This window comes from Oryctolagus cuniculus, chromosome 9 (genome assembly GCF_051225735.1).
Source record: "Oryctolagus cuniculus isolate XC-2025 breed Fujian yellow rabbit chromosome 9, ASM5122573v1, whole genome shotgun sequence".
Classification (NCBI taxonomy): domain Eukaryota; kingdom Metazoa; phylum Chordata; class Mammalia; order Lagomorpha; family Leporidae; genus Oryctolagus; species Oryctolagus cuniculus.
The window spans coordinates 32308851-32321983 of NC_142875.1; the positions used below are offsets into that span (position 1 = coordinate 32308851).

The 13133-nt window shown below is 38.9% G+C and overlaps 1 pseudogene; it reads right to left on the reverse strand.

Annotated features, from left to right (window-relative positions):
- Nucleotides 1-12174: 12174 nt before the first annotated feature.
- LOC149124539 (U2 spliceosomal RNA) lies at nt 12175-12346 on the reverse strand (annotated as a pseudogene).
- Between the last annotated feature and the right edge of the window lie 787 nt (nt 12347-13133).

A 13133-nucleotide genomic window follows, 5' to 3' on the forward strand; every position in this document is an offset into this window, starting at 1 on the left:
GATACAGTTCAATGGGTTAAGCTGCTTCCCGCGGTATCTGCATCCAATATGGGTGCCAGTTCGTGTCCTGACTGCTCCACTTCCAGCCCATCATCTCCCTTCTAATGGCTTGGGGAAAACATTAGAAAATGGCCCAAGCGTTTGGGCCCCTGCACAAGCTCCTGGCTCCTGGCTCTGGCCTGGCCCAGCCCTGACCTTTGTAATGGAAGATCTGTTTCTGTCTCTTTCTGTAATTCTGAATTTCAAAATAAATAAGTAAATCTTTTATTTAATAAATATAAATTTCAAAAGTACAACTTTTGGATTATAGTGGTTTTCCCCCCATAACCTCCCTCCCACCCACAAACCATCCCATCTCCTAGTCTTTCTCCCAACATATTCTTCATTAAGAAGTAAATCTTTTTAAAAAAATAATGCTGTGAGGTAGATATTCTGAAGGTCATTTTATAAATGCTAAACTAGAAAATTGGAGATGCTAAGTAATGTTCAAGGCTATGTGGTGTCTGGATCCACACATAGGCTCCTAGGAAGTCATACTCTTTGCTACTGATGCATATTTGGGTGCTTTTATTTTTTAACTAGTGTAAATAGCACTGGCATAACTAAACACATTAGTAATTCATTCATAATTTTAAAGCAGCAAAATTTTAAAGCCATTTTAGACATTAGTAACACTTAATGTCATATAAGAGACTATTTCACAGTGCACCAAGCTAAACAAACATTGTGGGGAAAAAAGTGAGCAAAAATTTTCAATGAGAAAAATTTTTGGCAAACTGTTGGCTAGCTTTTCCATAAATTTCATAAACAAAGAACTTTAGAAATAATTATCTTGTGTCTGTGGCTCACCTAGCTCTTCCTTAGCACCCTAGCCACTTTGAACCACGTAATACTCTCCACACTTGGCAACTGATTACTTGAATCTTGACCTTTGCTTATGCTCTGGATTCTCTTCCCTCTGCTTAGAGCTCTTTCAGTTCTTCAAGATTCTGACTCTTCTCTCACAGCAGCCTTCCGTTTCTACCCTGGTGATGGCATAAGTTCAATTTCATTGTCCCTCTGCATTTAAAGTGAAACAGCTAACATGGCAAGGATCTAGCTAATCAAAACAGGTCCATCTGTGCAGCAATACCAGTGCACATACCTGAATACCCACGGTCAGAAAGATCACACTGTGTAGATCCCTCCAACAAAGGTGCGTAAAGTCCTTAAGGACAGCAGCTGTTTGATACCAGTTTTACATCACAGTACATATTGGTAATGCTGGAGAAGAATTATGACAGCATATGGAGTAATCCTCAAACATATATGAACCTCATTCTTTGTTCTGGAATGCTTCAGAAACTCCCTAACCATCACAGAATATGAGGTGATACACAAAAGCATTGATCTGGAGACATGCCCGGTTTCCCTGAGGTTCCAAATCTCCATGAGAAAGAGCATGGCACCTGTTTGCCATTAATATTCAACATATATCTGATTAAGGTGGTAGAGCTGGACAGTGGGAGCCAGCTTCACTAAAAGACCATGAGGCCATCAGGTCTCCTAGGCTGGGCTGAACCGTGAGGTGGTGCATAACCGACTCCATTCTCAGTACTCTCCTCACCAGTCTGGAATACCTGTGCCCGAGATGGAGAAAGGCTATCTAAAAAATATAATTAGTGCATCATCAGTAACAGCCTTTCCCTTTCCATTCTCTCCCTTCAGAAAAGCACTGTCATGAGGAAGCTAGACATGTCCTCCTGACGGTGGCAAGAGAGTCATCCAAGTTTAAAGTGCATGCTCCTCGGAGGGTGTGAGGAGCTCATTTCCCAGAGGCTTTGGAATCCAGATCACCTCTGTCTTAAGGAGGCTGCATGTTACATGGATGGCCTCCTAAACAAATTGCCACAGGTTTGGTGGCTTACAAAGAGTGTTCTATGAGCCCCACAGGATTTAAAACAAGATAGCAGTGTGGTTGTGCTCCCGCTGGAGGTGCTAGTGGAGTCTGTTACCTTGGTCTTGTAGCTACCAGAGGCCACTCACACTCCTTGGATTGTGGCCACATCTAAAGCCTGCAACAGTGGGTGATGCAATTTATCGGTCCTTGTAATTACAAAAGGCCCACTGGGAGGATTGATCCAGAATGTTCTCTGTTTTAGGATCACCTGATTAGCCACCTTAATTTGATTTTTAACCTAGAGTCCCCTTTGTCATGCAGTGTAACATACTTATAGGTTCTGGGGATTTGGATTGTGAATATTTTGGCTGGTGATTTAATTCTGCCTACCATATATCAATAAGTTAGTATACACAAAAGACAGGAGCAGTAGATATGTAGAGAGAAAAATGACTAGCTAGAAGGGGGTGGCCATTGCACAAGTTCAGAGAGAGAGAGACCTCAGAGGACCATCACTTGATGGTGAGAAGAGGAGCCAGAAAAGTGGGGCTTTGGAGGTCAGTGTTGTAGTACAGCACATTAAGCCGTCATTTGTGACACTGGCATCCTATATTAGGGTGTTATTTTGAGTCCCAGCTCTCCACTTCTATCTAGCTCCCTGGTGATGCACCTGAGAGAGCTGTAGATGATGCATCAATTGTCTGGGCCCCTGTCACCCTTGTGAGAGACTTGGATGGAGTTCTGTTCTAGCTCCAGCCTTGCCCATCCCCAACCATTGTGACCATTTTGGGGGAATGAACCAGTGGATAGAAATGTCTCCATCACTCTGCCTTTGGAATACCTTAAAAATAAAACAAAAAAGGTGCTGTGGAATAATGGGCAGATTCAATGTGGTCATACCTGAGCAGATCCATAAAATTCCCAGAGAGAGTTAACAAAGACAAAGATGATTCCCTGAAAGGGGAAAAAGATTGGTTGTGCATGGCCTTAAAAACATATAAATTTATATTTCTATAAAGATAGGAGCCTATTTCCTTCATTTCTTTAAAATACTCTTCTCTGGCACACTCATACATTTAAACTTTCATTTATTTTAAGTATTGGATTTCAAATGCATTTATATTTACATGCTAATTAAGATTTCTTTTACAAAAATCAATGTTTCAATTACCTACATGGTCTATAAAATCAATAGAAGAAGTCCATTTATAACACACACAAGTGGTTGTAAGGGAGGGCATTTGGCCTAACAATTAGGATGCTGGTTAAGACTCCTGAGTCCCAAATCAGAGTACCAGGGTTGGAAATATCCCATAATTTCTTTTCTTTTTTTTTTTTGACAGGCAGAGTGGACAGTGAGAGAGAGAGACAGAGAGAAAGGTTTTCCTTTTGCTGTTGGTTCACCCTCCAATGGCCGCCGCAGCCAGCGCATCACGCTGATCCGAAGCCAGGAGCCAGGTACTTCTCCTGGTCTCCCATGGGGTGCAGGGCCCAAGCACTTGGGCCATCCTCCACTGCACTCCCTGGCCACAGCAGAGAGCTGGCCTGGAAGAGGGGCAACCGGGACAGAACCCGGTGTGCCGGCACCGCAAGGTGGAGGATTAGCCTATTGAGCCACGGCGCCGGCCCCCCATAATTGCTTTATCCAGTTTTCAGCTGATGAGCAATTAGGTTGATTCTGTGTCTTAACTATTGTGTATTGAGCTGCAATAAACATGGGGATTCAGATAACTATTTTATTTGCTGATTTATAATTATATTTTATATATAAATATAAAGTATTTCTATATAAGCAAATGACACTTAAAATAATTTGTAGTCTTGATTTTTTCAAATATTGTTTCTATTTGTATTTTACCTGTTATTGCTCTATTAACAAAATTCATTTATGTACTTAACAGGTTTTAGGGGTCCCACTTGTGGTAGAATATAGGAATATAAAGACAAGTAAGTCACAGTTCCTGCTGTCTACCACACATCAGGAAGTGCCAGTGACCAGACGTGTTGCTTTAAGAAAGCAGAGTACGGAGGTAGATGGAGGTTGAGCAGTAGATGCTATGGGGGGTAGCCAAGGATGTGCAGCTGGGCACAATCATCTGAGTCACGATGCAGGCAAAACTGGGTCACTGGGGGTGGGGCAGAGGAGTCAGAAGAAAGCCCAGGAGGCAGATGGGAGTGGGAAAGGTGGGGCCAGCATTACCACAAGGACAGAAAATCAGCTGTATGAAGAACTTGAGCTTTAGACTCCAGCAGTCTAAGGTTGTTTGAAATGTCTGCCAAACCAGTTTATTTCTGTCCAACTGACCTTTCATTTAGAAAAGCGACATTGATAGTAACTCATCCTTGACTTATTGTAAGGAAAAATGACATAATGTATGCAGAGTGTTTAGCATAATGCCTGGCACTGAGCAAATCTATATGGACAACTGGCTCTTTCTAAAAACACTGTTGAATAAGGAGGAAGAGGAAGAAGAGAAGACAGAAAGGCAAAGGCAGGGGAAGAGGTTGGGGAGAAGACCCAGGAAGGCTGTTGGTTGACAACCAGAAGATGTGTCCCTGAATAGCTCAGGGTTCCTCAGCAAAACTTCCCAAATTAGCAAAATGTGAACCAGAGAAACAGGCTGCCAAGCCTTACACTGAGACTTGAGTTGATATGAAGAGGGAAATCAAGGACACTGAATCCATTTAAAGCACTAAAATAAACCAAGTCACAAAATGCCAGGGAAAGTAGCAACCTAGAACCTCCCACATTTTGGAGCCCCAGATGGAAGTCAGGTGGTCAACGAGGGAAATTCAAAGAATAATTCATGAATTATTTCTCCTTCTGTAAGTCTAGGGCTATGGAGCTGTGAATGGCTACACATTTTACCTATGTTGTTCCTAATTTGGACTGGGAATCAGAGTGAGACCTACTTTGCAGGGCAACTGGAGACAACCACTGGGAAAACATATGTAACAGTGGTGAAAAAAAATGGGATAACACCCAGAGGAGGTCTCAACTTCATGTGTGAAAAATAAACACAAAACAATGGTCATATAGAGTGGTGCAAGCTCTAAGAGAAGAACATACCAAGTACTTGGACTGCCTCAGATCAGAGTAGTATCCTGCTTGGGTAGAGACTAGAAAGGCTTGGAAAAGAATTAAACTCTGGAGCCAGACTTAGGAGAATAAATTCACCAGGAGAAGACTAGAGGGGAGGAGCACTCTATTTGTTGTGAAGTGTCCTTATGTGCCACACATACTGATAAATCATTTGTTTTAAAAATATGTCATTGTGCAATAGGTTGCAATAATATAATCTTACATATGATACACTTATGCAAACATTTCAATGTACAGTTTACAGAGTATTTCCACGTCTTATTTAATTCTTACACCAGCAGAGGAATACAGGTCTTGTAGACCCTGATTTTACAAATGAGGACAAAGTCTCAAAGGATGTTGAACTGCATGCCCAGAGTTGCTGTGCTTTGACTGAAACCAGCTGCCTCGGTCTTCATTCATATTCAGCAAACATGTACTGAGTTCTCAGTCTACTGCCAAGTGCTCTGCTAGATGCTGGGAATACAAAGACAATGCTCAAATGAATTCACAGAAAGGAAGTGGGAAACAAATATATAAACAGACTTAAAGTACAATGAAGTAAAAAATACAATTAGGACATGCAGGTGATTGTTACTCAGAATCCATACAGAGGGCCATAGGAAGAGTGGCCTAGATCAGGTGTCATCTGAGCTCCATCTGCAATGATGAGTAGATATTTAGCAAGTGGAAAGAAAAAACTCATCCCAAGCATGGGAACTGCACGTGCAAAGCCATGGAAACACAAGAGAGCATTACATGAGGCCAAACTGTGAGAAGTGCAAGAAAGATAGTCTTGGGTTGCAGATGAAAGACACAGGAGTCAGATCAAAAACAGTCTTTGTAGGCTGTGCTCAGGAGTTTAAATTTCCATGGTCTAAGTGCTGGGATCCACTGGAGGATTTTAATTGTGTGAGTGACAAGATCAGAATTGTTATTCAGAAAGCACACTCTGGCACTGTGCAGTGAGTGGAATGGAGAGTGGTTACCCTGGAGACGGGCAGACCTATTGGTAAGCTATGACAATAATCCAGGAAAGAGAATATGAGGATAGCAGTTGGAGGAGTGAGCAGATTAAACATTTTAGAAGTAGAATTAATGGTCAGAGGAGATTCCTTGGGTGTAAATGCTGAACAAAGGGAAGAATCAAGAATGATGATCAGGTTTCTGGCTTGGATTTCAAGGTGGATAGGAAGTCATTAATCAAGATGTAGAAAACCAAAGGGAAGCAGGTTTGGGGGAGTACATATGGGACAAGTTGAATTTGAGGTGCCTCTGGGATTTCTAGGTGAAGAGATTATGCATGGCTAATATATAAATAATTCAGAAGAAACTGTACAGCTAAAGATACAGATTTAGTAGTACCCATCAAATTGCTATGCTTTAGCTTGCAGACATAGGATTGGGTACCATTGCTTCCATCTAATTTATTTGCCCCATCTCTGAAGTAAGTACTAGAGCAGGCAGGCTTTGTTTCAAAGTACAAATTAGCATAGCAGCTCAGTAAACAATGTATCTGAGCTTCTAGAAAGAAACATATTCAGTCACCATGGGGCTCCAGATCAATGAAAAGTCTCAGAAAGAGTAGCTCTATTCTCTAGCTGCTTTTGAACCTCAAATCATTCTGTGGCAACAAAGTCAAATTTATAGAACTACTAAAAAGATCTAGTAAATAGGGTATCAAAAATTGATATTTAATATTCATTCTAAACCATTTTCCTGATTGTATTTTGAAACTGGTAGTTCACATACTTGATCTAAATTGTTTTTTTATTGGAAAGTCAATTTTGATTTTAATTATGGGATATAATATCTTGAGAAAAATCTCCCATGATGATGAGTTGCTTCTTGTTATGCTGGTTTTTACCAGATAAAATTAAGGGAATTTGATAATTTAATGTGTTCATATAATGAAGATTGCTTGTCCATATCTTAAATGGAAGACAACTCTTGGACAAAAAATATGTTTTTGCTCAGTCATGGTCAAACATCATAAATGTGAAATCACACAAGTGAAAATTGGTTTGTGCTTTCAGGTTAAGAAGAGATGACCATAATGACAAATCAGAACATTATTGCCAATGCTTTCCTTTAAAGTCAATAATTGGTCTCCAAATTATGGTAGATGTGAAATAATCAGTACCATTAATCTCCTTGCAACCTAATTACAGTAACTATAGAAATAGCGCGACTCATTTTCCATGGCATTTGTGGGTCACCAGCAGGAATATTAACCTCCATAGTATTAAGGGGAAAGAAGTAGATTATAACAAATGCTTTCCATATTTTGTCTCCTTACAATAGTCTTCACGATAGTCATATTTTGAGGATTCAATGAGCTGATAAATTTTAAATCATTTAAACAGTAAAATTATAAAAGCAGTTACCTATCACATGATAAATGTTCCATGAATGTGCAATGTTATTATTATTATTAGATTTGCTTCCATTTTTTTTTAAATCTGAGGTTTCACATATTCAGGGATGTTTAATATTTACCAAAATGATATAATTAGTAGAGGATGGGTTCAGGTTTGGAACTCAGTCTGCCCTACCTCAAGAGCTTCTACTGTTTTCATACTGCCACTTAGTGAGAAATGTCTTTAGTATCTATTGAAAATAATGTCCTTTGGGGCTGGCGTTGTGGCATAGCGGGTTAAGCTGCTGCCTGCAAAGCAGACATCCCATCTGAGTGTAGGTTCGAGTTCTGGCTGCTCCACTTCCAATCTAGGTCCCAGCTAATGTGCCGGAGAAAGCATTGGAAAGTGGCCCACGTGCTAGGACCCTTACACCCAAATGGGAGAACTGGATGAAGCTCCTGGCTCCTGGCTTCAATCTGGCCCAGCTCCAAACATTGCAGCCATTTGAGGTGTGAACCAGCAGATTAGAGATCTCTCTCTCTTTCCCTCTTTTTAACTCTGCCTTCCAAATAAATAAAATAAATCTTTTTTTTTTTTTGAAAAAGAAAGAAAATAATATTCCCTTACTACGTACTCTCAGGGAGAGACTGAAATAAGTCTTTAAAAAAAAAACCCTATTTTTAAAATCTGTCCCTTGAAAGCTGATTCCAAGTAATCTTTCAATATACCTATCCCTTAGATTTCTAGAGATGGCATTGTATATTTTTCTTTGCCATAAATTACCCAAAATATCCAGTATGTTCAAAATATTCAGTATAAAATACTATAGTTTCTATATTACAGCTTTCATATAGAGTATCTCATTTGGTGCTCAAAATAGAAAAAATTAATAGAAAACACACTCATTTTCTAGTTCCAGAAGGTTTGAGATATTGCTCAAGTTAATGACATTCTTTGTCTTTGTTTTTCACCCATAAACTAGAGAATTGAATAGATCTTCTCTCAGGTTAGTTTGTCAAACTTCAAAGTGGAGTTACATAGGAATTACTTCAAATTTAAATGTGGAAAAGGGCCTGAAGAAGATAAATTATATCTCCCCAAGGATACCCAACATATGAATGATGAAGACCTAGGATCTAGAACTTCGAGTCCTAATACAAGTTTCATTACTCCACCCAGCTCTACATTAATACTGGTGGGCGAAGACACATTAGTGATTCTACATGTGGGTGATAATCTGACTCATCAGAGGACTGCTTTTGCCTTGGGTGGACTGATAAACTTCAAAGCCATTAGCATCTATAATTGCCAAACTGGTATCTAAGTGATACTGGTGAACTGCCAAAAGAAAACAGTTGGCAGGTCTTGTGTGTTGCCCTTCATATGCAAGCTTCACATTGCTTCCAGTAAAGTGTACCCTGCCTGTACCTGTATTACCTTCTTGGGACAGGTAACAGATGTCATCTTTCTTTTGAATTGGTGGGTACTACTGGCACATCAGTTATCACCTGATAGTTGAAAAGGAAATTATGACATCTTCTTCAAGGCATTGACAATCCACCTGGAAAAAAACCAGAGTTTGATATAAATATCTGGCAATTTCTAACAAATGAATTAAATAGAAGGTTCCAGAAGTCACTCAGAATATCATGAAATACCATATGTTACTCAATATTTAAACTGGCTGACAGTCTCTAGACCTCAGTTTTAACAAAAACCATACCTCAATATCAAAACTGTCAGGACCTGAGAGATTATCTAGTTTAAATCGTTGATTTTTACAAGTTTGTCGCCATTTATGTGGGCAGAGGACAAAGCACTTGAACTAAAATCTTCATTGGTTACTTCATTTTATGGAACTACGAACGCAAATGGATATTTGATGAATATCAACTGTATAAGAGACGTCATGCCTTTACTGAATGCATGTTGATATTCTTCCTTGTAAATCCAGACTGCTCTAGCTTTACTTCATCTGTAAGTGTCCAGCCATTGTACATGTTGGGAACCAAGAGGCAGCAAGATACATCAGCCTCCTCTTTCCTTTCTTGTTCTAACGACAGCCTAGTCAAGTGCTATTATTCATGAGCTCTTCTAATTCATTCTTCACACTGTTATTGACTATGATCTTCCTTAAAGCAATGTCTCCCTCCTAGGAATACTACAACAAGGCAACTCATAGCCGACCTATGGTTTTCTAATGTATCCTCCTGTCTCCCTATTCTCAAAATTCATTTTTCCCAGTTGCTTTGTATCTCTTTCTCCAGTTTTGGTTTTGGTTTGGATTGTGGTGAGAACACAATGGCTTTTGAAGCAATTAGTGTGCTCTCTACTGCAGCTGCTTCAAATAGAATGCAATAACAATAATTTTTTAAAATAAAGTGGAACAATCATGGTAGTTATGCAGTTCCTAAGAATGACATCAAGCTATTTGGTTCTGGCTGGGAGACCTTAGAACAAGTCTCTTCACTCCACAGTCTTCATACACAGTACCTGAACATAAATATACTCCCAGCTCCAGGGCAAACTGGTAGAATAGCCTCCCTTTCCCCTCTCCACCCTTTAGACTGCACATTTATTTTTTGTAATCTTTCTCTTCCAGGGCTGCTCTTGAGTTTCAGTGCACCTGAACTCTCTTGAATAAAGCCTTGGGTCATGAAAGGCACTCAGATCTTCATAGAAAGGAACCAAAATATAAGATTTCCTTTTTAAAAGAAGTCATTTCACAGAATTTAAGAAGCAGAAGTTACAGCAGCCAGACAAAAAGACTAAATATGAGCATTCTGTTTCTCTGACAGCATGAAACACTGGCAGCGAAATCTTGTTTTCTGGTTGATGAATTAAATGAGTTAATGGATGAAAGAAATTATCACAAATGGATCCTAGATCCAAGTGACCACATCATAATTCATTCATGTGTACATTATGGACAAATCATAACCTGCTTTATGTTTGAGATATTCCCAAAAGTAACATGAAAGATGGTGTTACCGACATATCAATGGCAGTCAGGAATGTTTTCAGCAGTGAGAAAAAATTTGCAGTGCAACAAATGAGAACCATTTTAAAGGTGCTGACCTAGAGCTGCGAGTTGGAGAATATCTCATAGAAGTTTTAACCTCATTAGTGGGAGCTCTTCAACACCACCCTTGCCACAGTAATTCACAAGTTGATACACCCAAAAAGGGGTACACAAGCTTGATAGAACCCAAGAGTATCAGATTAGTGGTTGAGCCCTACCTAAAACACAGTAGTTGTTATTTTTTTAAGAGTTATTTATTTATTTGAAAGGCAGAGTTACAGGGAAACAGAGAGAAGATAGAGAGAGAGACAAAGACAGAGAGAGAGAGAGAGAAAGAGAGAGAGAGAGAATCTTCCATCCGCTGGTTCACCCCCAAATGGCCACAATGATCAGAGCTGGGCCAATCCAAAGTAAAATGCAAGGAATTTCCTCCAGCTCTTCCACATGGGTACAGAGGCCCAAGTACTTGGACTGTCTTCCACTGCTTTCCCAGGCACATTAGCAGTGAGCTGGATTGGAAGCAGAGCAGCCCAAACTGGAACCAATACCCATGTGGGATACCAGCACTTTAGGTGGCAGCTTTACCCACTATTGCCACAGTGCTAGCCCCAAAACAGTTTTGACAACAGTAAACCTTCCAAAATTTTTTATGCTTTTGTAAGTGATAAGATCAGATATTGAAATAATAGACACTATATATACACACAATGTGAAAGGGTAAAAAATGGTATGAATAATCTAATATTTAAATATTTTCAGAACTAATATTGATATATATATAAGTTGCCATTCTGCTTGATAATGACTTGCACAAATATATCCAAAAACAGGGGTGAAATATATTTTATTGATAAAATTTTGCTGTGTTGGGTGGTGAAATTCTGCTTCTGGCTATGAGAGAGTGGCTTGTATCAGGCTCATTTTCTGGAAAAAAAAACTGTTAAATTCTTCATTAAAAAATAAAATAAGCAGCCATATAAAAGTTTCAGAAAGAAACCAATGCACCCAGGATTCCAGATCCTGAATTCAAGGACTCAGCCAAGATTGAAGAAAGAAGGAAGATTCTTAGAGGTGAGCCTCACAAGCCCTTGGGGAAGAGGCTGGTTCCTGGCACTGAGCATGGAGGCAAAATGGAAAACAGTGGCATAGGGTTTGTAGCAAACTTATTGAGCTACAGAGATAAAAATCAAAGCTTCAAATGAGGAAATTAGAAAATATTTGGAACTGAATGACATATGTGCAATGTAGGAAGAGTAGTGCTTAGAATAGAAACTAGAAAGCCTTAAATATAACAGAATTTTAAGGCATTCATGGAAAAAGAGCATTAAAAGCTATGCTTATTTTGATGCAAAAAATTTTGAAATCAATGCACATTAGGGGTCTTTAAAAATCATGGAAAAACATATTATGAAAAAAAACTATGTACGGATTTCAAAATTTCTGAAATGAATCAAATCTACCTTTAATTCCATTTTTATGGACATTCTAAAGACTTTTGCATATGTAATAGAAGGAAAAGCCCTAGAAATTAATGATCCAGTTATCTAACTCAAAAATTTGGAAAGAAGAACAAATTAAACACAAAGAATAAGAAAGGAAATAGCCATTGCTAAAAAAAAAAGAAAAAAGCAGAATTTGGTGAAATGAAGAAGAAATATTCAGTTGGGGAAACAAAGCCAAAAGTAACATAATGTCATTTATAAACCCCCAGCAGTGCTAGTCAAGAAAAGTGATAAGAAGGGAAATATTAGGCACAATTTATTAATATCAGGAATAAAAAGGAAACACCATGTCACATATTCAAAATAGTAAGTGATGAAACCTTTATAATTAGCTATAGCAAGAAGTTGTGAAAAAATTCAACTTGCTAAAACTAATAGAATTCAAGATACAGCAAATAAAAATGATGCTATTATCTGTGAAAGAGCTTGAATTCAAAATTAAAACCTTTCTCATAAGAACAGGTACTACACTTGATCTTAGCTGAAAGGTCGAGAGGCGATGAAATTAAAAACCTTTCTACAAGAATCTTTGGATTGGCTGGTGCTGTGGCTCACTTGGCTAATCCTCCGCCTGCAGCACTGGCACCCCGGGTTTCAGTCCCGGTTGGGGTGCTGGATTCTGTCCCTGTGGCTCCTCTTCCAGTCCAGCTCTCTGCTGTGGCCTGAGAAGGCAGTGGAGGATGGCCCAAGTGCTTTGGCCCTGCACCGGCTTGGGAGACCAGGAGGAAGCACCTGGCTCCTGGCTTCAGTTTGGCGCGTGCCGGCTGTAGTGGCCATTTGTGGGGTGAACCAATGGAAGGAAGACCTTTCTCTCTGTCTCTCTCTCACTGTCTAACTCTGCCTGTTTTTTTTTTTTTTTAAGAATCTTTGGATCCATATGCTACAAAAGATAATTATTCTAAATATTTTAAGAAAATAATTTCAATTTTACACAAATTGTTTTGGAGTCTACCAAAGAGGAAATGTTTTCTAAGTCATAAGGCTATCATGATTTTGACAATAATAACTGACAAAGATACAAAAAGGTAAATTAAATACAGACTAGTTTAGTCTTGGTATGAGCATAGATACAAGCACATTAACATAGTAGCAAATTGAACCCAACATTGTGGGAAAAGATAATATTTGTTTATAGTCTCAAAATAGGATTTGAATCAGGAATGCAAGATTGATTTGTCACTCCAAAATCAGTAACTGTAATTCATTACATTAACAGAATTAAACACATAGCCATTTAAATAAATACAAAAGTAAAACAACAACAATTCCTCTTTATTATCTTAAGGAA